The sequence below is a fragment of the Larus michahellis genome, chromosome 17, assembly GCF_964199755.1.
Source record: "Larus michahellis chromosome 17, bLarMic1.1, whole genome shotgun sequence".
NCBI lineage: Eukaryota > Metazoa > Chordata > Aves > Charadriiformes > Laridae > Larus > Larus michahellis.
The window spans coordinates 7,098,644-7,125,886 of NC_133912.1; the positions used below are offsets into that span (position 1 = coordinate 7,098,644).

At 42.9% G+C, this 27,243-nt stretch overlaps 1 long non-coding RNA gene across 1 annotated transcript in view; it reads left to right on the forward strand.

Annotated features, from left to right (window-relative positions):
* LOC141732417 (uncharacterized) overlaps positions 1–26,866 on the forward strand; it is a 152,242-nt gene extending 125,376 nt beyond the window's left edge. The window contains exon 3 of the long non-coding RNA XR_012584091.1: positions 26,052–26,866. This is a non-coding gene — a long non-coding RNA (uncharacterized LOC141732417). The remainder of the gene's footprint in view (positions 1–26,051) is intronic.
* Positions 26,867–27,243: the final 377 nt, after the last annotated feature.

Consider the following 27,243-nt stretch of genomic DNA (forward strand, 5'->3'; position numbering starts at 1 on the left):
ATCCTGGAACAGAACTGCAACATGCAAAGGCAAAATGTACAGCTCCATGAGGCAGCTGCTGCTTTACATTACAGAGTGTGTCTGGGAATCATCGGTGTACATGACAGAGAGCTTCAGGACCTAAGTCCTGTTTGCAGATTCTTCCCCCCCCTTATATCCCCTGTTATAAGGAATTCATTCTACATGGCTTCTTGTGTTACAGACCTACGTTTATTTCTTCATCTTCCCTATGCTCTGAACAGTCCTCCCCGGTGGGGATTAACCATTCTGCTTCTGCAGCAGATCTGCTGCAGATCTGCTTCTGCACCTAGACACACGTAAGTCTATGGGGCCAGATGGGATTCACCCAAGAGTACTGAGGGAGCTGGCGGGAGAGCTCACCAAGCCTCTCTCCATCATTTATCAACTATCCTGGTCAACAGGGCAGGTGCCAGATGACTGGAGGGTGGCTAATGTGACGCCCATCTACAAGAAGGGTCGGCAGGAGGATTCAGGGAACTACAGGCCTGTCAGCCTGACATCGGTACCAGGAAAGATCATGGAGAGGATCATCTTGAGTGAGCTCTCACGGCAAGTGCAGGGCAGCCAAGGGATCAGGGCCAGCCAGCATGGGTTTAGCAAAGGGAGGTCCTGCATAACCAACCTGATTTCTTTCTATGACCATGTCTCCCGCCTGCTGGATGTGGGGAAGGCTGTGGACGTTGTCTATCTGGACTTTGGTAAGTCCTTTGACACCATCCCCCACAGCATTCTCCTGGAGAAGCTGGTGAATCATGGCATAGACAAGTGTACTCTTCGCTGGGTTAAAAACTGGCTGGATGGCCATGCCGAGAGAGTTGTGATTAGTGGGGTGAGATCCTCTTGGCAGCCGGTCACCAGTGGTGTCCCTCAGGGCTCAGTCTTGGGGACAGTTTTGTTTAATATCTTTATCAATGATCTGGATGAGGGGATTGAATGCACCCTCAGTAAGTTTGCAGACGACACCAAACTAGGTGGGACAGGTGATCTGCTTGAGGGTAGGAAGGCTCTGCAGAGGGACCGGGACAGGCTGGATCGATGGGCCAAGGCCAACTGTATGAGGTTTAATAAGGCCAAGTGCCGGGTCCTGCATTTTGATCACAACCACCCCAAGCAACGCTACAGGCTTGGGGCAGAGTGGCTGGAAAGCTGCCTGGCAGAAAAGGACCTGGGGGTGCCGGTGGACGGCCAGCTTAACATGAGCCAGCAGTGTGCCCAGGTGGCCAAGAAGGCCAACAGCATTCTGGCTTGTATCAGGAATAGCGTGGCCAGCAGGAGCAGGGAAGTGATGGTGCCTCTGTACTCGGCGCTGGTGAGGCCTCACCTCGAGCGCTGTGTTCAGTTCTGGGCCCCTCTGTACAAGAGGGACATGGAGGTGCTGGAGCGTGTCCAGAGGAGAGCTACCAGGCTGGTGAGGGATCTGGAGACCAGGGCATGTGAGGAGAGGCTGGGGGAGCTGGGCATGTTCAGCTTGGAGAAGAGGAGGCTGAGGGGAGACCTCATTGCCCTCTACAACTCCCTGAAAGGAGGGTGCAGAGAGGTGGGTGTTGGCCTCTTCTCCCAGGTGAATAACGACAGGACCAGAGGAAATGGTCTGAAGTTGCGGCAGGGGGGGTTTAGGTTAGATATTAGGAAGCATTACTTTACTGAAAGAGTGGTCAGGCACTGGAACAGCCTGCCCAGGGAGGTGGCTGAGTCACCATCCCTAGAGGTGTTTAAGAAACGTCTAGATTTGGCACTTCAGGGCCTGCTCTAGTGGCAGAGATTGTAGGTTGTTTGGTTGGACTCCATGATCTTAAGGGTCCTTTCCAACCATGAAGATTCTGTGATTCTACCCAGACATGCAGCATTTCAGAGCTCAGTGAAGTTCCCCTAGAGGAGAAGCTGGTGGTCAGGTAATGTCCTATAATTGTGCCAGTCTGTTCCCAAAACATCGGCTGAAGCTACAGAGTATTGCTCCCGAGTCTTCTGATAGATATAGCTTCAAAGAGACTAATAGTTAGGAGAAAACTTTATCGACTGCAGAATATCTGAAATATCTTGGGTATCCTGTGATATCCCCATGTAATACAAAGGGATAGGAGGAAAATCTCTTCCTTCCCCCCTCCCCTTACATGTTGTGATGCTCTCCTGAGCAAGAAACTTTCAATGAAAGAAAGCACCAAACTGAGTTCTGCCTGACCGGAAATGATGCAGCATGTTTCCTTTGCCCCTTCTCCCCTAAAAATGAACCAAGTTCAAGGATCTCAGTCAATGTGACTTACCTCCTCATCACAGCCACAACTTTTTAATCTCCCTTTTTGTGATGTTTTATTTCCAACAGCAAATGCTTTTGGAGCAGAGAACTATTAGCATCCCCTGGAATCCAAAAATTGCCTGAACTTCAGCAGAAAATCAACGACCATTCTCTACAGTGCTTCTGCCATTATTCTGAAGGAGTTTCAATTTACTGATGTTCTAAAATTCCAACAAGTAGCTTGAGTAATGTAGAGTAGGTACAAAGCTCTCTTTCCCTCCTAGTTACAATGCAATATTATGTAGGATGTCACAGGTACAGTGTAACAAATTCTTGTAAGGAAAGAATCAGCAAATTTTAAGGGTTAGGAGTAGTTTGAAAAAAGGTAGCAGCTGGAGAAACACCTTTTCTGTACCTGTGCTTACTAGGAACAGTTTCAGACTTAGGAGTAAAAAACTAGGCTTCAGTAAGTTAACACATAGCATGACTGCTTCGTAAGACAAGGCAGTAATCATCTGAAAGGAGCTACAAAGGGAAGTATATGTCTGATTTATTCTGATTTCTTCCAATAGGAAAAGGGGGTGAGAGCACGGTTAGTGACAAACTAACCCCGCAGCTTTCCCACTGTTTGTTGCAACACACACCAAAGCCATCCTCATGGAGCTCCTTGGGACTCCACTCAATGCAAGACCTCTGATGCAAGGTCCCTTGAGCAAGTATGTGACAGCTCATTACTAGCCCACAGCTCCCTCTGAGGAGAATGGAATACCTTCCCAGGTCCAGACTTGGTTTACTGAGCTGTCATTTCACAGGTTATCCTGTGGTCTAACTCTGTCGTCTTGCTTAACAAGCTGCATCTTAAAACCATAGAATAAGATCTTACTCTCAGTAATGGAAAATTTAGCACTACCACTTGTTGCTTCTTTTTGGGCAGAAAAAGAGCTCTTCTCAGTTTCCGTTCTATGGGCCACGGGTTAGTAAAGCTATAGTGCTTATGCAGTAAGTCTGTGGAGAACAGAGAAGACTAAACAGGTAACTGTCAGATGAGCTTGCTTTACTGCCTTCTGCTGCAGCGGATTAGGCTGGAAACAGCATACACCAAAGGACAAAATCCTGATTTCTTAATACTTTCCTCCCAGTTTTCTGTAAGACACGGGCAGGGAAGAAGGAGATCCAAGATACTCATGTCTGTCTACACACTGTCTATTATTGACTTACTTAAATATTTACATCGTGGCTTTATTTTGTTTACCAAATACTGCTTGGCGGCTCCAATTTATCAGACCAATCTTAGCTGCAATGGGAACTGGCAAAGGCCTTATCATTTAATTTTGCTAACATCCCTCATTTCTAATTTATACACCCAGCTCTATGACAAATTGAATTTGTGTAACACAGTAAACAAAAGGGCTTCTAACTCTAGTTTCCTGTAATGGAATAACATTATTGGAAACACACATTAAGTGGAACAGACAGACCTGGGGAAAGGGCTCAGCTTCCCAGCTGTAATTCACATAGGGTCCAACCTGGTTATTTTGCAATAAAGCTAACAGGAATTTGCACTGGTGTAATTATTCATAATGATATTAGCTATTTCCCAAGCTTTATGCAGCCTTCTGGAAGGAAATGAGGAAAAAACCCCTATATATACAGGGAGAAATTAATAGGTGATTCAGTATTATTCTGAGCACCACTGGGCAGAAAGGCGGTGATAGAAAGTCTATCAGCTTCTATGACTACTGGACTACTACACCGGCTACTATGACTGTCCCTGTCAGCTGGGCTGTTTGTCATCATGGCTAGATATTTAACAAGCAGCAGGCTACTGAAGACGCAGTGTTAGCCATTGGCACAAGAACATTGAGTAAATATATAGTTGTCTGGCAGCTTTTGCTATAGATGCAGCCCAGCGTGGATTGTCGCAAGAGGAGGCAATCATGGGCTTATCTTTCCCACTGGAAGATAAGGCTGTGATCGCTTCCCCAGGAAAAGGCCATTAAAGGAAATCCCTGGTGGGTCTGTCTTTTCCCTAAATGAAAAATTGCTATGAAACTAAAATAGATGCTTCTGACTCTTTAAAAAAATCAGCTCCTCATTAGCACAGCTGAAGCGTAGGGAAAGCCAGTGGCAAAGATCAAAGCCTTCCATGAGTGTGTCTTCAGGGTCTCAACAGCTCTCATTCTCCAAAATGTGCCCATATAGCTCCTGACACCAGTCTCCCTCTGACGGGCCTCAGGCCTAGGTTCCTAAACTCTTGCACTTAAAATAAGTACCGCTGTGAGGAGCATACTAGTTTCAGGTTCTGACAGGTCCCTCAGGAGCATTATTTGGGCCCAGATGGGTTGAGGAAAACCAAGGCATGTCTATAGTTGATGGAGGCAAAATGTAGCTAGGCCTCCGTGTCTCTCTGCAAAAACACACAATGCCACCTGAATGCACCCATATGGCTTTCGGCCACCAAGCACTCTCTTCTGTCTCCGAAAGAGCTCCCTCCATGCTCTTTCCCTGACAGCAATTCATGCTGCTGTTCCATTTATCTTTCCTCAACAGAGTGTTTTCACCCTCCTCCTGTGCTCAGCCTTTTTATAATACCTCTGTTTATTATTTTTCTCTCCCCTGGGAACAGCCTGATGGTGGCTCCGTTTCCTGAGAGTGAATGGGAGTAGCTCTACTGGCTTCCTGATTTAGCACCTGGAAACAGGGTCTGGCTGAAAGCCCATGTCACTGACAGCCCAGCCCAGAGCAGCGCCTGCCTGCTGCTGATTGAGCTGGCAACTGTGACCCTAGGACACGTTTTTTTCCCTGTCTTCCTCCCATTTCTGTCAAAAACCTGAGCTGTTCCCACCCTCTAAATGTGGATTTTACAGAAAAGAGAGAGAGATGCTTGTCACTTCTTTGCATCCAAATACAGAATCCTGGGAGACAAAGTCTAAAATTAGAATGCATCACAGACAGCAACATCCGAGTAAACTCATTTAATGTTGCTCCAGCAGTGGCCCCTAGGGAGGCTGCAAATATACCTGGAAGCAACTGATAATAAAACTGATAATAAATAACATATGAAGGTAGAAACAAAAATAAGGGAAATATTCTTTTCTATTCATGCCCAGTAGAAGATTTCTCCCAAGGCAAGTCTCTTGATGGTTGAGGACAGTGCACAGCTTATGCTCTTGAAGTGATATTTAAAGAAGTAAAAACTTATGTGTTACCTGCAAATAGTAAGGGCATAATTTTGATGGTACCTTTCTGTATCAGATTAGGAGAGTATCACAAATTATCCTACCCCGGAATTTAATCTTTTCTGGGTTTTCTTCTCCATTTGAGGCATTGATTTCAAAACAAAAGGAAAAAAAAATCCCTACAATGGAGAAGTCTTCCCGCATATCAGAAAAACAAGATGTTCCTTCTGGAATTTGCACGTGAAAATTTTATATAAGAGTTTGCTTTTCAGACGGTTGAGGTAAGAGGAACCTTTGTTTTGACCCAGCGTGGCAGCCCCATCTACCTAGGTTTGTCTCCTTCTCTAAGCTAGGCAGCAATGTCACTGTGGAAGGTGATACTGCAGGTAAAGTCCTTGGAATAATGTTCAGCTGTCTGAAAATCCACAAGCATTCCAGGTAGAGCAAAGGAATGCTTTTGTGATTGAAGGCACTAATCTGGTGTTCAGGAGCCCAGTGTACAAACCCCCACCTCTCAGTCAGATATTCCATGCAAACTTGTCGAAATCTTTCTGAACATCAGTTCCAAAGTAGAGCAAACAAGTTATTCTGTCTCCTACCTTCTCATTTAGTTTTCTGCTTAAATTGTTAAGATGCTTTGCACTAGTCTATATTGATGTGTTTGGGTACCAGTTATTATACCAGTGACCCACTCCAAGTTGAGGCTTTAAATCACCACTGTAATACCGAGTAACAACTCCCCCAACCTAGCCAACAAATCGAGACAAAACTATGACAAGGAACTCAAAAGGGAAAGGGGAGTGAGTCACAAAAGTGTCAGGAAAATGCTAAAACTGTTATCTTTAACAGAAGCTGAAAATGAGCTAGCCTTTGGATTACAGAGCAATTCAATCCAAGAAGTGTAGCGCAAATGTTTCTTTTTTATGCCAGGTGAGTAACAGTGTCCTTATAGTGGTAGGAAAGTCTGTATGGATGGCAGCAGCTCAGGCTATGCTAGTTAGGGACCTGGTTCTGCTTCCACGAGGTTTCTCTTTATCTCTGTGGGAACACTGCTGTCTGCAGCTGTTACCTCCAGTTTTCTTTGGAGCATTTAAGAGGTAAATCAGGCCTTTTCTTCGTTTCCTTCAGTGTGATTTCTGTCAGTAAAGTTCTATTATTTTTTTCTTAATAGCCACTCAAATATGGATCTGTCCCCATTTTCTGGGTGCATGCATGCTGGGAAAATGTATTCACCCCTGCTTGTGCCAATTCTGCTTACCCCCTGCTTCTGAAAAACTTGATGAGATCCTGCCTTTGTTTAACAAGTTTTGTGCCTTTCTTATGGATAGATGCTTCTATGCTATTAGAAAGCCAGTCTCCACCCAGCTTCTGTCTGCTGGTGAACAGAGACTGGATAGGTCCCCTTGGACATGTTCTGGAGAACCCTTATGTACCAGCTTTTGCCTTGCTTGCAGTAACTGAAATGAAGGGCATGAGTGGCCGAACACAGAAATTCACAGAGATGTCCAGATGTTTTGCAATAGGATGAGACAGTTCGGCTGAGTTCAGAATGGCATTTTCCATTGAGCCTCAGTCAGGTTACGCAACTTTTTATTTTGCTTTACTTCAACACCTTCTTCAACAACTTGAAAAACAAAATAAATTTCAGCTTCCCCCATTTCCTTTAATCACTTTTACTTTAAGGGTAGCTGCACACACGGATTGTATTATAGCATCTTCTGCAGTTTATATTTCTTCCAGTGGATCATTTTCCCACTGTGTTATATTTTTATTAAACAATAATCCCTAAGAAATTTATTACTTGGAGCAATGGTTTGTTAGTTAATTGCTGGAAAGCAAATGCAGGAGAGTTCCATTTTTATCATCTGTTGACAAGACTGGATTGTTAGGCTGAATTTTCAGGAAGAGTATTTCCTAAAGACTGTAGCTGCTGGTCTAAAGTAACAGCAAGACTATGGAGGAGGGTTGGGGTGGTGGGTTTTTTTATTGAGAGAAAAGAAGAGCTGTGGGGAAGCTGAACAACTGCTTTGGAATTGCTTTCGGTTAATCTACCTACCTAGTCCAAAACATGCAGACGTTTATATTTTAACAAGGCAACACTGTAGTGCCTTAACTGTAAGTTCAATACACACCCTGACTATAAAAGTAAGCATCCAAGGCACATCATTCTGCAAAGATCAAAGCACTCTCTTGCTAATGTGTATTTTGTGGGTCTGCGTACCATTTAGAGATGTGAGGGTAATCCTGTTCCCTACTGAGTTTCTGTTTATACATGTAACAGCTAACTTGGATTCTTACTAGAGAAAAAAAAAAAAAAGCTGGAAACTGAGAAAGATGGAAGGATTTGCTCAAGATGTCCACAGAATGGCCAAGTCCCAGTCTAATGCCTTGATGAATCCTTCAAAAGTAAGAGCCAGGTGGCATCCTTAGTATGTTTTCTGCAGTTCATATCGGTCATCTGCAGATGAAGTTGAGATGAAGCTTTCATCTCACCGTCACTCAAGGACAAAATACTGACCCACTCTCATGCATAAACACATGCATGAGAACGTTCAGATTTCTCTCTGGGGTCCCCATACAACTAGCATCTGCCTAACAGGTTTATTGAAAGGCCTCTGTTTTACTTTTAAATAGAGTTAAAAGAATTCTAAAATTTCCTACCCTGCACCCCTTGGCTGACTTCTACTACTTCACTAGCTGGCTTCATTACTGAATCATTTAGCATCGTGCTCAAGGTTAAAGCTATCCTTTCATCCGCTACTGGAGGATGCTGAAGCAAACCATCATCTAGCCTAGCCCTGAACATCGAAAACTGCAGCAGCAGAAGCTGTCAGATGTTAAATGCTCAACTTTAAAAGTATCGCCCACATAGGAAAGGGAGGCAAAGGAAGGAGGGTGGGAGTACAGTGCAATTTACTGAAAACTCACAAAGAGACATAGATGCAATCATGCTTCGGCAAATCTAATTCTTATAGCCAAGCACAGGTGGTTTAAAACCTCTTGTCTGCACCTCAAATCCATGTTGTTCCTAGAAACGGACTGACATCACCCCTTAATCAAATCTCTCGACAATGCAGGCTGTTACTGCAGTTGTTACAGAGAAGATAAGGTTCCAACCAAGTTATGCTTGAAAGCTACATGATGTAATTGCTGATGTAACATTGCTTCTTGAAGTAAGAGAGAGAGAGTTTTTCCTCCTCTCTTTCCTCTGGGGTTTGCAAAAAGCAATCACCTTGCATCAGACATGCAGGCTTTCAAACACAGGCTTTGCAAAATAGGTTTGGGTTGCAATTAGCACGTGTTCACTGCTCACAAGCTCCCTCTTTCTAAGCTGGCTCCTGGTCCATGATTCCTCCTCTGTCACGTACACTCAGGCTTATTTTAGCAGATCTGATAACTGCAGATTATAGCAGTTCAATTAACAGATGACAGAAATTAGAAACTGGCTGAGCCATTCTTACAGCCTTTCTGTCATTCTGGTTCAAGAATTTCCCCCCCGAAGTTACACAGTCAGCTCTCAGTTGGAGGAAATCCACGACAGAGACAGCACTACAAGACTGAGACTATTGAGGCATAATTTATGTGCTAAAACCAGCGTAAGAGTTTGTTATAGCCTGAGCGAAAGTGAAGCAGCTGATAGCTGTTTGTTAGGCAGAGAGTCTGAACTGCAGTTCTGCTCAGGCCTCAATAATGTAGTTCATTCCTGGCAAGAGTATAATCTACGGCCAACCTGGCACCTGCCAGCTCCACACCCCTTTCAGTGCTGACTGAATGTGAGTTGCTGGTGTGATTAGAACCAATGCATGTGAAATTGCAATGAGTCAATGACACAGTGCTTGTACTTGCAGCAAAAGACAGTTATAGCCAAATCCAAATGTCAAGTCAAATGCTACCTTCAGAAAAAAAATCTGCCAGGAGCATTAGGTATGATGGCTAATTTAAAACAGAATTGGACCATTATATGTATTATTATCTCTCTGGATGACAGTTGGAAGACAATGACATTTCTCCTTTCCTTAAACTGAGGTTTTGCTCTTAAGATAGTTAGAAAGGGGTTCTATTTTTGGACACATAAATAAATCGGTTGCTTTAAATGATGTTAGCTGAGCGGGCTTAGCAGGCCTGCTGCATTTGCTTCCCCTTTTGCTGCTACATAGACAGTTGGAAATTTTAATACACTCTCTGGAATGAATTTTATTATTGTCAGTTGCTTGTGGAAAAACCTCAATGTTACTAAACTCTTTTGTTACCACCTACTTGGAAAACTTACTTTACATAAGGGGTTCCTGAGCCTACGTAAAGAAACGATACTTTTGTAGGGTGCATGTGTACACGCACGCACACAGCCACAGAGACATACTCAGAGACACACACCTCTGACACACAAACAGTACTTTTGGAGTGGCTGCTCTTTGTCAACAGTCAACTTTCCAGTCTTTATCAAACTCCCAACTTCCAAGAAATCAGACGCTTGCAAAGTTAATTTCCCCCTCATTTCATTTCCAGAGTGCTCTGTGATTCCTCAAGGTTTCATGTCTCTCTGTAAGCATGGTTCTGTGACGTGGGCCAAGGTAACTATTCGATTTATGGCAGGCCGCGAGCACTGGGAAACAAAGACGGTTTGGAGTATTGCTTTCAGTACGTGTGGGGATTTAGGCAGGAGTCTGTTTAAAGATACTCCAGTGCCACTCAGTTGCTGTCAGCTGCGGGCTGCGTACCGACCACATGACCGCTGAAAGCTCTAACACTGTATGTGACACACTACTGCAGAAATAACCACAAGATTAATGAACCTATTGCAGTTGTTTGATATTGTTTCTTCCAGAGGATGCTGGTTTGCAGTTAGAGTACTGGATTATGCCCTTCCTGATCTCTGTTACTTTAAGCAAGACACGCACATCTCAGTTTAAGGCTCACGTGAGTTTATGAACACCTCTGATTGTTGTTTCAGCTAAAAGTGAAATGGATAGAGATCTCTTTAAAAAGTCAGAGGAGAATCACACTACCCTGGCCAGTATTTTCTCTCGAAAACCTGGAGATGACTGTAGCTTTGTATGAAGTGTTGAATAGCTTGTGTGGTTCGCTAAATGTTTTGGGGGAGGAGGATACACACAGATGGGATGTTCCAGAGCAGTCAGGGATCCAGAGAGCTCTTTTGACTTGTATAGACACTTTGCTCCTTAAGGATTCTGATTTTCCACCAGTCCCTACACCTCACTAAACTGCAATTAACGAAGCTGAGCAATGTTTTTCCTGGAAACTGTTGTCAGCCAGGCTCTGGCAGATTTTTTGCATAATGCTTTAGTCCTTTCTTTCAGGAGATATAATTTTTTTAATGATACTGTGCTTGGGTTTAGACAGGCTGTGGGCCAGATGTCACTTCATACAGCCCTCCCATGTGTGTGTGTGTGCCGCTTTTCCCATTGCTTGTTATGGTCTTTCCATTGTCGCCAGCTAGTTGCTTCTCTGCTTTCGGCTCCTCCCTTGTGTCATCCATGGCAAACCACTGAGCCTGTCTGCAGTTGCCTGTGGTCTAACACAATGTTATGAGGAGTGCTCATTACTCTCTACTTCTGTCACTGCCCGCTTACTACTGTCATGGGCGTTGTTTAAATAGGTGGCTCATGTCCAGCATGTGCCCATTTTTCTTCCTGGTTAAGCAGCACTATTTATTTAGAAACAGAAGTTTCAAAGCTAGCCGGAGTCCACCGCATACTATAAGGTTTACATTCCCCTTATTTACATCTTTGTTGGCAGCCATTAACAAATCCCAGTGTTGCCGTAACTCTTTTTTGAAGAGTGGTGAGCTACCACACGGATATTGTCTTTGTTTTAGCAGATTCTGTTAGCAGATCTTCTTTAGCAGATGTTGGCTTTGTCTGCATGCTTTCAGGTAGCTGTTGTTACATGATCTAGAACCGTTTCCCAGTGAAGACTGCTCATCAAAAGCAGAATGAAACAAAACCTTTGCTCTTTCTTTTGAGCAAACCAATTGACAAGGATTTGTGCAGACCTTGAGTTCAAGAGCTGTTGCTAAGTTTTATGCTAAAGTCTGTGCTGAAAGGTGAGATTTCTTGGTCTTGCGTAGCAGAGTGGCCCATTCTCATCCCCAGAGCATAAAGCATTAAGATGGTCTGCACATGCAAATTCTGCATTCCCTAGCCAAAAGCAAACAGCAGCTCTCTAGAGGTTTAGAGCAGTAGCCCATATAAGCTCTATTATCAGTTTTTAGGCAAGGCAAAAGTCTTGAGGAGAAACACATGATTATTATACAAGCAAAGGAGCTACAGTCAAGTCCTTTTCCCTTTCCTACTGGTGTTTGCACTGTGTTAAGCCCAGATGAGGAGGACTACTTCCATGCCGTGATTCAGCCACGGCAATTTCTGTGAGCCAACCCTGTTTTTTATGCCTTTTTTGAAAGAAAGCACGGATACCAGGACAGAAATAGGTTTCCAGAAATGGCTTTGGGAAAAGGTTAGTACTACTTCTCAATGATGCCTTTTTCTGTAGAATCTGTATTAGCCAGGGAAGTACTGAAACATCTCAGATAGGGAAGTTTTACCTAGTTCTTTAAAGGATCTCTAAACACTTTGGGGAATTAAAAAAAAATAAATGCTCCTGGCAAGCTCAGGGATGTTCTTCTGAGCATCAAAAAACAAAAGATAAGCACTGGCTAATGCCTTGTAGCTCATTTTGCATCTATCACAATGGAGGAGGGCAAAGGGTTAGTGGGAACTGATTGTAGTTGCAGGTTTCAAAGGGTGTGATTACAATTTGTTTCTATTGTGAAAGCTCAAGTTTGGAAATAATTGCTTTGTTTAACTTCAGCTCTGTTCCTTTTGCACTGTGTTTAAAAACACTCAAGAATATCTTAAGAGCTGCATATTCATCAGTAACTGGCAGAACGACCCCAGTAACATAGGACTAGCACTCCTGGACTCAGACTGTTTTCTCTGAGTCAAATACAACCAAGACCTTTACTGATAGCATTTAAATCTGAAGTATTGAGGCATCAGACAGCCCATCAACAGCAATGCAGGGTAGCTAGGCTAAAGACATAAATAGAATTAACAGCCCTAATGCAGTAGAATCATAGAATCTTCATGGTTGGAAAGTCCAACCATACACACACCAAAAAAAACCCTACCACAAACAAACAACCTACAATCTCTGCCACTAGAGCAGGCCCTGAAGTGCCAAATCTAGATGTTTCTTAAACACCTCTAGGGATGGTGGCTCAACCCCCTCCCTGGGCAGGCTGTTCCAGTGCCTGACCACTCTTTCAGTAAAGTAATGCTTCCTGATATCTAACCTAAACCTCCCCTGCCGCAACTTTGGACCATTTCCTCTGGTCCTGTCGTTATTCACCTGGGAGAAGAGGCCAACCCCCACCTCTCTGCACCCTCCTTTCAGGTAGCTGTAGAGGGCAATGAGGTCTCCCCTCACCCTCCTCTTCCCCGAGCTAAACATGCCCAGCTCCCTCAGCCTCTCCTCACATGCCCTGGTCTCCAGACCCCTCACCAGCCTGGTAGCTCTCCTCTGGACACGCTCCAGCACCTCCATGTCCCTCTTGTACAGAGGGGCCCAGAACTGAACACAGCGCTCGAGGTGAGGCCTCACCAGTGCCGAGTACAGAGGCACCATCACTTCCCTGCTCCTGCTGGCCACGCTATTCCTGATACAAGCCAGAATGCTGTTGGCCTTCTTGGCCACCTGGGCACACTGCTGGCTCATGTTAAGCTGGCCGTCCACCGGCACCCCCAGGTCCTTTTCTGCCAGGCAGCTTTCCAGCCACTCTGCCCCAAGCCTGTAGCGTTGCTTGGGGTGGTTGTGATCAAAATGCAGGACCCGGCACTTGGCCTTATTAAACCTCATACAGTTGGCCTTGGCCCATCGATCCAGCCTGTCCCGGTCCCTCTGCAGAGCCTTCCTACCCTCAAGCAGATCACCTGTCCCACCTAGTTTGGTGTCGTCTGCAAACTTACTGAGGGTGCATTCAATCCCCTCATCCACATCATTGATAAAGATATTAAACAAAACTGTCCCCAAGACTGAGCCCTGAGGGACACCACTGGTGACCGGCTGCCAAGAGGATTTCACCCCATTAATCACAACTCTCTCGGCACGGCCATCCAGCCAGTAGTATGTCTGCTGAGCTCTTCTTTCGGATTTGCCTGCTTCTAGGAAGGTGGAGTTTTTAGCTATAACAGTTACTGGTGGTTTCTGCAAACATTGATTTGCTCTGATGAGTAGAAAATACTTGTCATGTATCTTTTTGAGATATGCCTGACATATTTCCTACAAAGGAAACAAGTAAAACTTTTGAAACCTCGTTCTGGCTTAAAAAAATAGACAAGTTATTCTTGCTCTAAACCTCAGTTTGCATTCCCTTTCCACCAGGGCAATGAAGTAAACACATCATTTCCTGATTAATTTTGTTACTTTGGTTGCTGACTGAATATTCACCTGTGAATTTTGCTTTCTCCCTTCACAGTTTACCATTCTACTATATTCAACAAAGCAGTTCACTCCAAGTGAGAGTCATTCCTGTTCATTGCCCCAGCAGAAGGCCTGCATGGTACAGGCGTACAGTCCCGAAATACCCTTTATAATTAATTTCACTTAAACCATCAACTTAGATTTGCTTGTTGGAAAAATTAAAATAGATAAATCACTGCCCTGCATTTTTAAAAGAGCCAGTGCAAACTATTCTGTTCCAGATGATCCTGTACCCCAGCATGAGATACAGCCAAATCTGCTGTCACAGAGACTTCTTTCACGCAGGTTTGTGCTGTCCCTGCACCTACTTCATATGCTCCTCTAGAAGCCTAAAATCTGTTTAAAATCTCAGTCAAAGCTACCATTAGAATTTGCAGTTCTGCTAATAGCCTTTATCCCCTCCCTCTGTTTTTCATTACACACATGGGGACCCAGATTTTATTGTTCTACGTCTACTGTGTGCCAGTGTCTCCTGAGTCCTCAGTACTTTGGCCCTTTACCCATCTGGCTGCCTTCAGTTCTATGCAAGAGATAATGCTTAGGGGCAGAGCAGCTAGGTGCAAATGACTGCAGCCCTAGCAGCTGTCTCAGTGGATTTATCTGTTTTCTTTGCTGTTGGGCTTATTCCCATCACCAAGGATTCTTTGGTGCCGAGGCTACAGCACTTGCTTTTGCAAATTTAAATCCCATTCTCCAGCTGAGTGTCCAAGAGCAACAAAAGCCAGCAGCGTCAAAAACGATTAAACACCTTTCTGTAGAATGAACTCTGATTGCATAGCAAAGGTGCAAAATGAATATTTAAAGCAAAGATGAAAGCCCAGCACCAGTCTTCTGCTGCTGACAGGCTTTACAGCAGGATGACAGGCAGAAAGCTGAACTATAACCAGTGCAATGGGCTCTGCAGCAAAAGGTTTGTTGCTGGCATCTGGGGCCACGAATGGCTTTCCTGTAGCGTTAACCACTCTGTGGTGCAGTGCACCATGTGCTTCAACATACGCCAAATATTAATGAAGGCTCAAGACACCTCTCATTTATCTCTGTTTTGCAGATGGATAGGATAGAATGAGACCTTTCAGGGACTCCCTCAGGGCTTTGCTGAGGCTCTGCAGCATAATCAAGATTAAAACACTTGCAGTTGTTGCATCAGTCTGCAACTGTACTGCCCTGCTGGACCAGGGAACAGAACCTAAGGAGTCTAGTTTTTCAGCCTCTAGCTTTTCAGGGCTGACTAGACACCCTTGCTTATAAACAAGGGTAATTTTAGTTAGTCAAAGTTGTAATTACTTCTTTACTGGAGCATTTTGCTTCTCAGGGTGGGGGCACTTATGAAGATTGTTTCAGGCACAGTGTTTGTGTCATTCTCTGAAGCCAAACTGGAAGTATGTCCCTACTTTGCTTTTACTCCTATCATCCATGCCAGGGAATCTTTAATACTTGATCCTTTTTGAGGACAACCTATTTCTCCCTTCTTGTGTTCAGAGGGAAAATAAAGGCTTCTTTAGGATTCGTGCAAAGCAATCATGTGCATTTTCAGCACCTAGGAATCCCCGATCCCCAAGAGAGATGCCTAATTAAACATGAACTCACTCGTTCACCCAAGTTCCATGGCTCAGCTACTATCACCCCGCTGTACCACTGCAAGCCAGTGTCTGCTGCATCACAGAGAAGCTAGTTAGAGATGAAGAGAAGAGGCTTTCTTGCCTTTGATGTTCGCACATCACAGCAGCCACTCTTAGACCACTTAATAATTATTTTTGGTTTCTGTGGATTAGGACTATCAGGTCAATGAAGTTTCTTTACATCTTTTCCTGTGAATGGCCTGATCGCATTTGGTGGAATATGTATGGCAGTGGCTCTATTTAAAGCACAGATGCTGAAGACAGACAAAATTAAGTTGCTAGGGCAGGGTATATACTTCCAATAGAGCATGTAGCCAGATGCTCGTGCTGCAAAGTCAATGTCATAGGAGTCAGGAGGTCAAGCTACTACAGACTTAGCTAACCCATTTCTCCTCTCTGCTCAGTGTCTGTCTGCTGTCATTTAACACGTTTTGGTTGTTCCCTCTTCTCTGAGCTGCCACCACTCTGGATGTAATGAAATACCTTTTGAAAAATGAAGTTCTCACTATTTAAAACTTCAGCAAAAACTCGTCTGGCCATGAGTCTCCCATAGTCTCCCACTCCTTACCACAGGCAGGCATTTAGAAAGCTTCTCCAAGCTGGGCAAGCAGAGTTTGTTCAGGAGGAAATATTGTACTGCCCTTCTCTTTTGTCCCAGAAGCAATCCTTTAAGATTAAACAGGAAAAAGAAAATACAGACTGTAATTTATTTCATGTAGTTGCTCTGTGAACTCTTTTACAGAGCTGCCTTCAAGAAAAAGAGCTGAAGCCAGAGAGAAAGGTGAGCAGATAGTGCACATGCACACACCTACACATAGTTTTCTAGTCAACGTATCAGGATGTTCTAGGAAAATCCCAATCCCTTATTTTACGGCAATGGAGGCAAGAAACATGCCTTACAGGCAGACTGGCAGCATCCAAGGTAATCCTGAAAGGGTCTGAATTGCTGTGGCTCTGTGGGATTAAGCATAAGTAGCTACCCATTTCAGCCTGGCTCTGCTCTCCACTTCTCAAAGCCACGGTGCTCTGGGGCAATGCCAGTGCCAGCCAGTAGTATAACAAGCACGGAGGGTGACCCTGCTTGTCCTGCAGCGTCTCATCACTGGTAACATCTGTCTCAGTCACAAGGAGGAGCACTTGGCCTCACTTTAGCTAATAGAGATGCTGCAGGACCCAGGGAAGTATATTAGCCGGTCACTTCCTTTCCAAGGTCTCGTTCTTGGTTTATTCACTGCTGATAAGAAGCTTATTTCATCTGAGTACTGTGGGCTGGCCAGTTCACTTTCATGAAGGAGTACCTAAAATAAATGTTGTAGCTGTCTACCTAAGAATAGCTATGTTGCTATAAGGTATCTTCCAGCATACTCTGGAAGAAGAGTGCAGATATCCACAGGAAGCCCCAGTGAGCCAAACAGAGCTTGGAGATACATCAAGTGAAACAACCTACAGAAGACATGAATGAAAATGAGAGAGCAAGTGAGGGTGGAACATAGGAGCTTGGCCGGCAAGGTTGATGGGTAGTTAGATCTATCCAAGAGGGAAACAACCTTCATCCCCAACACATATAAACATATTTAATTTTCTTAGTCAAAATCTGCTTCATTTAGATTTGACCATAGGATGTTTTCATTGAACAGGCCAGGTTTGCAAAAAGAAAGAAAAAAGAAAAATGAAGACAATTTTAAATGTTAGTTTTCACCTAAGTGTTCTACAGGAACTAACATACATTTAGTGGCCACTCCTGAAGGTTTTTGCTGGAACCAATTCTGCCTGCCTAGAGTTACAGTAATACCTGGACTGAAAGGCTGGTGGGGAGGGGGAGGGAGAAGAAACAGACTGTGCTTCTTGCCTACACTTTGAATTTTGGCCAAGAACATATCTGTTTTACTTACATGTGTTGTTAAACAGGCAATACCTCCCTTCAATGTATTAGATTTTTCCATAAGGCACTCATGAGAGTATTTAGACACTGAAGAGCTCAGAACTGTTTTCTTTTCCCCTTTCCTGTCTCCCCCTGCGCTGTTTTCTCTCTTCCAGTGTGTGTTCCATCAAGGTACTGTTTTGATTAACTGGAGAAAAGGCCTGTAAACATTATAATATTTTAACTCCTTCATGCTCTGTCTATATGTTTACATAAAGCCTATAGCAAGGAGATCTAGTTGGGACCTTACATGACTAAGTAGTAAAGAGTTGTTTTCTCTTTTTGCCATCTTTTATTCTCAGTTTTTTTCCTTTCAACTCCAGTATACTTGTACAAATGAGCTTTGTCCAAACTGAGTTACAAAATCCTCAATTGCTTTAGGGTTCACGAGTGTTTGTAGGCTATGAGCTGTGCAATATTTTCTGCTCCATTTGCCAAGGGCTGCAAAACTGCAGTCCACCCTGTTAGGACTTACCTGTGTAGAACAATCTCTCAAAATATTAAATTAATCCAATATTTATTTCCATATCCATATTGTTCTGCCCTCTAAAACCTTAGACAGCAAGATGACTAACAAGAAATGTATACTTCCTGCACTTGATTACAGCTATTTGGAAAAAAGATAGTAATGAATCACTGCAGCCGTATCATAAGCCACAGGGAATTATATCTGAAACATGCAAAGTTGCATTCCAAAGTGAATGGTCTATTAATCCTAAGCTTTTTCAATTCCTTTAAAGAAATCTTTCCTACTTTCTTCCTATTATTATAGCTGTACCTTTCAGTTGTTATTACAGAACTTAACCCTATTATAGAGCCCTTTCTGCCAACCGTTCCAGTCCCTTGTATACCAAGGGTATCTGTATGTAACTGCCTTCAAACAAATGCAGGGATATCCTTTCAAAACATCTGCAGTCTTCTTTGCAACGCCTGAAGAACACAGTCCTGCTCCAGCTCCAGGGAAGTTTCTGGATAACAGTGCTGAAGGTTTCTGGTGCGGCATCTCACCATTACATTGTGAAGTTGGCTTAGTGGCTTTGGAAGACTCAGCCGGAGAATACGGGGGGGTGTTGTTGTTTGTTTGGTTTTTCGATTCTTCACCTGCTGCATGGCTATATGTGCCCACTAGTGGCAGGTTCAGCAGACACAAAGAATGGAAGAGCCATTTTAAACGTCCTCTGCTGAAGCCAAAACCTGCCATCAAAGCAGGTCGACCAGGTAGGTGTTATGGTCCACATGCCTAGGAGAAATATGCACTGCTTTTGCCTACATTCCTCTTATCCAGGGGTCAAGTAGAGCATTTTAATCTCTAAGACTGATCAATCCATCACCAAACTCCCTGAATGTATGCTAATGAGAGAAAATTCAAGGAGCAAGTAAACAGCAGAATGGCACTGGCAGATGCAAAAACAGTAACTGTCTTTTGACATACTAATCAAATTATGAGGCGTGAGTTTCTGTTTGAACTAAGGAAAATAAATACTCTTAACCCAGAAACACTTAGGGGAAAAAATGCCAAAAGACTCATAAAACCATCCTGCAGTATTTGCATTGATAATTTTAACTGGCACTTTACAGTATGGCATTTCATTCATGTGCTCAAGGCAAAAAAAATTCTATCCCCAAGTCAAAAAACATTAAAGTAAAAAATGGATTTCAATAAAACAGGATATAAAAACAAGAAATAACGGTAAATGGAATTGAAAGCAAACTGCATAAAGCTCCAGAGTGAGCCTTTCCTTTCTATTCCAGAAACTTTAGCTCTAGCAGCTGCAATGTGATCAGTATTCATACCTACTTTTCTAAGAATTTACTGCTTATGGTAATATTCAGGGGTCCTTCAATCGCAAGCATTTGGCTGTTCATTTCTGTATCTCCTAAAAATTAGCCAAGACCCAGGTGTTAAGCCTTCGCCTTCTCACCATCTGATCTACCAATGGTGGAATGAACAAAATGACAACTTCTAGCTTGCCTAAGTGATGAAATATGGGAAGTGGTATCAGAGGAGTAGAACAGGTAAGAGAGAAAGAAACCCTTGCTGAAGACAGAAAATGTGAAATGATTCGCATTCCAGCAATGAGTTTTCTCCCCACAGACACAAATGTTGGACTTCACATGACTGCGAAAACACTGCTACTATGTAAAATTTGGCTCTGCTATGAAAAATGTGAAGTGATTTTTCACTATGAATTCACAGTATCGCCAAGGGGGAAAGTGCTCTCTTTCAAAGCTTTGAAAAAGCTAAAAAGAAAATTGTAAATTTCACCCAGAATCAAATAAACAAACAATAAAAACCATTTACATATGTGACTCTCATGGAGCTGGCAGACTTGGGTAGTTTCATACGCTGTGCATTAGTGCTAACGATGCCACTGCTCTATGCTTCATAAGCCAAGGGACAGACGGACTGAATTTCACCAGGGTAAGATTCCCCATTTTTCAGTCAGTGGCATAGAAAACTACTTTTCTGTCCTTCAGGACCAAGCAACTACCAGAGTGGGGGAGACATGAATACCATCTAGTTTAATAGTCCATCCCCAGCAGCAGCAGCCAGGACCAGCTGCTTTAGAGGAAGGTGCTTAACAATTTGCAAACTGCAATTGTGGACGGTTTTCCAAAGGCAAACATTTCTTCTCTGGAGTTAGTGCCAAACCTGACACAGGTGTGAACACACAAAGCTGCACATTTTTCAAAACTCTCTGATCCAGCTTCCTTCCCCCTTCCTGGCCTCTTTAAGCTGTAGGAAGATTAGGGCTTGGCCTTATCCATCCACATGGAAATCGATCTAGCATAGAGAAGTCTGCAGCTGGTGTAAGGTCATTGAATTTAGCTGCTTCCTTAGCTGTCATATCCTGACTCTGCGTAGGGCAGGGTTTCTGCCACACTCTGACTCTTCTCTAGGGTGCCTTGCAGCTGAGTATCGCCTAAAGCTGCCCCTAGCTGTCTCTTATGGGAGATGAGGAGGAGATGGGGAGAAAGAACAGGGAGTTGCACTACCTCACTCTTCGCTGCACTGCTGGGACCTCAGCTGCGATGAGGAGTGTTCTCTTACATGTGGGTAATTGTACCAGTCTACATGGTACCTAGGTGCTAGCAAAGTACGTACTGAAGGGAGACTCTCTTAAGAGAAGATGATTCCCACCTGTTGGCTTAAGCTCAATGATTCCACCTCCTCTGGTGCTAGTTCTCTTCACACTGCAATTTTGCTTTTGCCATTGAAAGAGACTTTTCCAGTGCCTCTTACATCAATGGCTGAACAGTTCCCTTATTTTCTACAGTTGAATATAAACTATTTCCAAATAAAGATGGCACATATTCAGCCTTAATATGAATGATTACTTAGCTGGAAAGGGAGGTGTGAGTGTAATGGCAGAGGGGGAGAGCGAGCAGTAAATGGGTATCTCACACAGGGAGAAAACAGCTCTGATTTCTATTATCTCAGTAATAAATGGCTGTTTGACATTCTTCAGTGTTACTATATATGGTTTGATATTACAATACACACTGCGTAACTCAGTTACTCGATGCAAGAGGCTGTGTAAGATATGTGAAAGGGTAATTTCTGCAAGGGACTCATCTCTGTTGCTGTCATGGATTTGCTGAAGAAACTGATTGGCAACCAGTTGTCAAGGGGATGCTTTTAAAAGAGTATTCATTTAATATTTTATAATTTTATGTGGATCAAATAGAATGCTAAGTATAAAGTCACTGCTGTTGTTAGCCTGTTAAAATGAGCAGAATTTATTGGAAGAGTATGTTAGATCCTGAATTAAAAGAAGTGGATGCTTTGCTGGGAAAGAATTGCTTTTCAACTTGACTATTTTACTTTCTTTTCCATCTAAAGCTGTGCTAAAAACCAGAAATGAGAGGCAAGATTGAAATGCACTCTATTAGCAGATGCATGGGAGATCACGTGTTTCTTGATAAAATGCTGTGCCTTGCATGGCATGCCTTGGATATGACATTTAAAAGCTATAGGCGACCCCGTGCAAAAGAAAGGTGATATGTAAGATGGAAATTTTCTGTAATTACTAAATGTGAGGGGTTTTGTAAGCAACCTGTTGCAATCTTTGGTGTTTGGTTCCAGGAGTGACGCTGTAGGGATAGACCCTTGGGACTGGTGCTCAGCCACATCCCTAGTCTATTGTCATCCTCATCTTTCCTGCAGATAAATAATGATAAAAATGTTGATCTACATGGGCCCTAATATGGATTCCCAGACATTGGTCATTGATCATTATTCTTTAAGCCTGATGGGCCGGCCCATACATGAGGTCCATCCTTAGCTTCTAAATACAAATGCTGCAAGAGACAGTGTAAAAAGCCTTACTAAATAGCATCTTCCTCTCTTCTTTTAGCCTTACTGTCATGTTGACACTTTTCTCAGCACCCTTGGAGACTCCCACCCAGCACCATGAATTTGAGTACATCCAGTTTCTCTAAATAGTTCCTAGCTTGTTACTCCCCCATGTTAGAGGAGATAAAATCAGTCTTGGTGTTTCCTCCCCAGCTAGCTTGACTTATGGGCACAGGCAGCAGAGTCTGCTTGGGCAAACATTTAATCTGGATTGAGGATTCCAGGTTCAGGTCACAAAGCCAATCCAGGCATGCGTCATAGAGGAATTGTCTTCTTCCTGTCTTCCCCACACCATTCTATATTTAACTTCCCAAGGCTCATTAACCACAAGCCTGTACCTTGTTACCACATCAATTCAGAGGAGTTATTTTTCGGCTGCAGTTATGCTTCAATTTGAAATATTAATTTCCTTTAACGCTTGCCCTATTAATCACTTTAACAATCAAATTAAGACAATTATTTTAATGAGTTAATGGATTATATGGAGCAGATGATACACATTTATAACCACTATGCCAAAGCACTTTTATAAAAGTAAGCCTCGTCAATAATATATTAGACCATAAATGCACTCTTATAGGGTCAGGGGAAGGGATGGGAAAGTGTTCTATTTGACTGATTTAAATATGTCTGCCTTATCTCTGTGGGAGCTTTTATGTGCTCTGGGCCTATTAAAATCAAGTGCCAGTCATCAAAAGGAAGAGCTGTTATTTTTTTCTGGGTTATTACTGCTAGATGGCAGGGTATTCTCTTTTAGGTTGCCTCTAATCTGGCTGCTCTGGATATGTCATCAAAATGAAGCTTTTTTACCACGCGTTTCACCTGTTTTCTCAACTAGATGCTGCATTACAAAATTCCACCATCTCTCCCTTGGTTCATAGCTCTCTACTCCTTGTGTGGAAATTTTGGGCTGAGGAAGTGGGGAATTATTCAGATATAGAGTCCTGACAGCTTTCATATTTCTCTGATTTCTTGTGGGATTCTACCCTGCCAGGGCAACTTAGATTGACATTTGCAAGAGATGGAAAGAAGCAAGGTTACGAGTGGAGGGATCAAACCCAACCTGTGCAAGAACATAAAGAACATGTGGCATGTGGACATGCTTTCATCCCATAAGTCAATGTGGGTTTGTGTATGCTAAGTTTTTGTAATCGATGCTCATAAGGAGCTGAAGAGCTTTAGACAAAAATGTTCTTGCCATGATGGGTAGAAGCCATACCTTTTAAAGGCTTCAGTAGCCTTCAGTTCAGCATCTGAGAATGAAAAGAACAGGAGAAAATCAGCCACTTTGAGGCACTCTAGTTCCCTGCTTCTCTCGAGTAGAAATTAATAATGACCTCTCTCGTCTTACTGTTCCCAAAGCTGGGACTGAGTGCAGAACACCAGCATCTAGCATTGGAGCTGAAACATAATGAGGGAACTCAAACTGAAGGACCTTATTTCCTTTGGACCAATTTCTGGGCCCAAGTCTTCTACCCACAAGAATCAGGTGCCTGATTAACGGAAAATGTACTCTTCTGTGTTGGGTATATTCGCACAGGGAGCCCTGTGCCACCTAAGAAAATGGTGCCCTCATCAGAACAAACCCTGATCAGGCCTCATCTGGCTGAACTAGGGAAGCACTTGCATCAGGATTTCCAGACTCACAACACTCAAGATAGAAAGCAACTGTTTAAAATGTCTTTCTAATGGCAGAGATATATCAACAAGGCTTTGCTTTCTGCAGCTGATTCCTATGATTGATCATACAATTTCATTGCGCAAAAATCCATCTATATTCCTGAAGCAGTTTCTGCTAAGATAATACTTCAGTTATGTGGCCATCTATACCAATAAACTCTGGGGCTTACAGATCTATTGGAATCTTTGCAAGGGATGTGCCGCGATGCTGTTGAGACAAATGACATCTTTCCAGTTCAAAGCATTGATTTCCAGAAGTCAAGGTATGTGCTTATGGGTGGGATAGGAATATACATCAAAAAGACTAAATCAAAATTACCAGGATGAGCTGGGAGGAGCCAAAATACATGTTATAGTGACCATAGTTAGAGAGACTGTTTTTTTCATGGTGGATGTATTTAGGATGCACATATGGAAGATTCACTTGACTGTCCTTCAGAGAGGAATAGCAGGAATAGGAAACTGCCTGATTGTGCACACTTGGTGTGTAAGGACCCTCGGACCCATCCCTAGCTGCTTTTTCACTTCTCTCCCTGTGAGAAGTGACGGTGTGTCCACTGTGGGCCATAAGGATGACCTCAGCTTATGCAGCCTCGCTGCTAATGACACTGTGCTCTGACTGTGGACATCTGTGTCACAGGTGCCCTCGTGATGCTGTGATCAGCCTGGCACTTCACCTTGCCTTTGGACAGGACAGGTCAGGTGTGTGACTTTCTAGACAGCATTTGGATCCTTCAGAGTTTTATTAGGGTTTTTTTATTAGTATTTTTTTACTGTGAGGGTGGCGAGGCACTGGAACAGGTTGCCCAGGGAAGCTGTGGCTGCCCCATCCCCGGAGGTGTTCAAGACCAGGCTGGATGGGGCTCCCACCTGGTCTAGTGGGAGGTGTCCCTTCCCATGGCAGAGGGGTTGGAACTAGATGATCTTTAAGGTCCCTTCCAACCTGAACCATTCTATGATTCTATGATTAGCATTCATTTTAAATTAATACTGGGGAGATGTGATGTCCAAGATCTTAGGTGTTAGTTTATGAGTACAGAAGTTCTAAGCTCTTAAGGTAGTTCATTAAAAGTCTTGCTCCACGACAATCATCTTTTTCAGGTCGAGGACTGGGAAGTATATCTTTCAAAGCTACTATATTCAACACATAATTTAAATTCTAATATAAAACCGTAATATGATTATATTCAGATACATTTTATTTTCTGCTTTCTTCTTTCACATCTGTTTCAAATCCTGGTTACTTTAGAGTAACTCTTTAATAGCAGTATCATTTTTATCTAAGCAAAATTTCGTTAGCACAGAATTCTCATTAAAAAGGTGTCTGATATAAAAAGAGGACGAGAATGTGTAAAGTGCAAATCATTGCTGTAGTTTTCTTCCAGATTGGTTTGCACTCTAAAGAGATATCCAGTACTTCTACTGATACAATAGTGACCAGCACCTAATAGAATATTTTGGGCATCTAGTTTATGGGTTCTTCCTTCATGTCACGTACTTTCCTATCACAGGAACAGAGAACCAGAAGGGGCCTTTTATTCCATTAAGTCTAGTCCTCTGCTAAATCTAAACATCATTTTTCTCAAGTGGAAACACTGGCAATTCTCACAGAGTCTTCTACCTGTCAATTTTGATGTTAAGATTGTACCTTAGGGCATTCAGGGTGCACGGGTACTACTTAGGTGGGCCTCCTTGCCCCTCTCAGCTGTAGGTATCAGTAACATTTTCATGCCAGATGGAAGTTCTGTGGCAACAAGGAGTAAAGACACCTGATTAGTCCCACGTTAGCAGCATTATTAAAAAAGTAAGGAAACAAATCCTAGAAGTTCTCAAAAGGAGGAACATTAATCTGGTAAATAGAACAGTGTGCAAGACTGGGGACGTAATTATGTTTTAAAACAGAGATTCAAAGTCTACGGTTACAAACCATACATCTATTGCTATCTGAAGAGAACAATCTAAAGGTGTTTTTTCTGCAGTGCTAGTACTAAATGTGGCACAGAATATTTTTTTTTAATTTCATTAAATTCAGATCTTGAGGTACCTATATTTGACTTCTAAATTGGGTAACATGTCACTTTGACACAGAGCTGTTGTGAGTGTAATTCACTCATTCATTCTGTGGTGGAGGCACGCCAGCATTAAAAATTTGGGCACAGAATCAAATTAAAATGAAATGGGCAAAGCTGTACTCTAAGAATCCAGAAATACTATTAGAAAGCTAAATGCATTCAATGCTGTGCTTTTCACTTTCTATCCCAAATGCTTCCTAACGTCCTACCACGCACATCTGCTCAAAGACACTATTTCCATGATTTATATATGTTTTATTTTTATTGACACTTGTGCAGAGCTCCTTGCTGAAATAAAGAAGATAATAAAAAATTATCGCCATGTTTACCACAGGTGTAAGTATAAAACCCCAGTCATAACTTGCTTCTTGCTACGCAAAAAATTCAAGTTGATGCTTTCTCATTCTTGGAGCTTATTTGCATGGTGTTGGAAGTTCCCTGACAATATGGTTTTCTTCAATTCTCTCTAGGGCCAAGATGAAGTCAAAATAATTCCTCCTGCCTTTTAATCTCAGCATTGTCTTGCTGGAGTGAAGCAGAGAAAGGCAAATTTTATGGTCTCATGATTTTACTTTACTTAAAAGACAGTCTTCACCGTGTCTTCCGGACTACCACAAATTCCTATTACTAGAATGTTAATGCAGCAGTGCAATGCAAGTGATCCAAATTTGAGGATCTGGGAACTTGGTGTAGCATCTGTGGACCACAGCTCAGGAACTATTCAGCTAGACAGTCCGGACACAATATTACCCTGGGATCAGCGCCCTAAATTCGATTCCCTCCTGAATGATGTTTCTAAGAACAGTAGTGATATTTCTTCACAAATGGCCCATAATCATGTACCATTCCTGTCCTAAAGGGAACAATGTCCACAGTCAGCACAGCAATTCCCCACGCTATGGAAATGGTGAAAAGGAGAAATACACCTCAGGAGAAAGGATATTTTGGTGGGTCACACTCTATACTTACAAGCCAGGGTCAGAAATGGGTTGGAGACCTTTCTCTTCATGTCAGCTTGAAGGAGGTTGAGTGAGGACTCAAGATGGTGAGGCTCTAGGACAATAATGGGGCTGTGCAAGAAACATGAACTGTTTTCAATTTACGTCAGGGACAGTTAAAGTTGACTTGAGTTAGGTGGCAACAGATGAAGGGACAGTATATGAAAAATCACAAACATTATCCAGGATATGAAACTGGTGTCAAAGAGCAGGAGCAGACCCCAGAGAAAGGAAAACGCTGGTCCCAAGAATGACCCAGATGAGCAGGATGACCTCTTTCCAAGGAAGTGAAGTCCCTCACCGAACGTTTTAGATGAGCTGTATTTCCTTGTCAATTAAATTCATTCATGAAGAGCCTTGTTCTTTGGAAATCATCACCATCAGAAATCCTCAAATATAAGCTATCTTACTAAAATAAATTATTAGCAAACTCTCTCTTGCTTGCCCACTACAAGCACGCTATTAAAGAGGCCTTCAGGCTCTCTCCCTTTTTATTTTTCCTTGTGATTAACTGCATAACAAAAAAGCTATTAAGTGGGTATAAATTTTATACAGGTCCATCTTAATGGCAAACCATTAAAACTACAACAATAAACAAGGGCCATATTTTTGTGGAGCTTTAAATGTAGCGTGCATATGCACTGTGACTGTTCCAACTCCACTG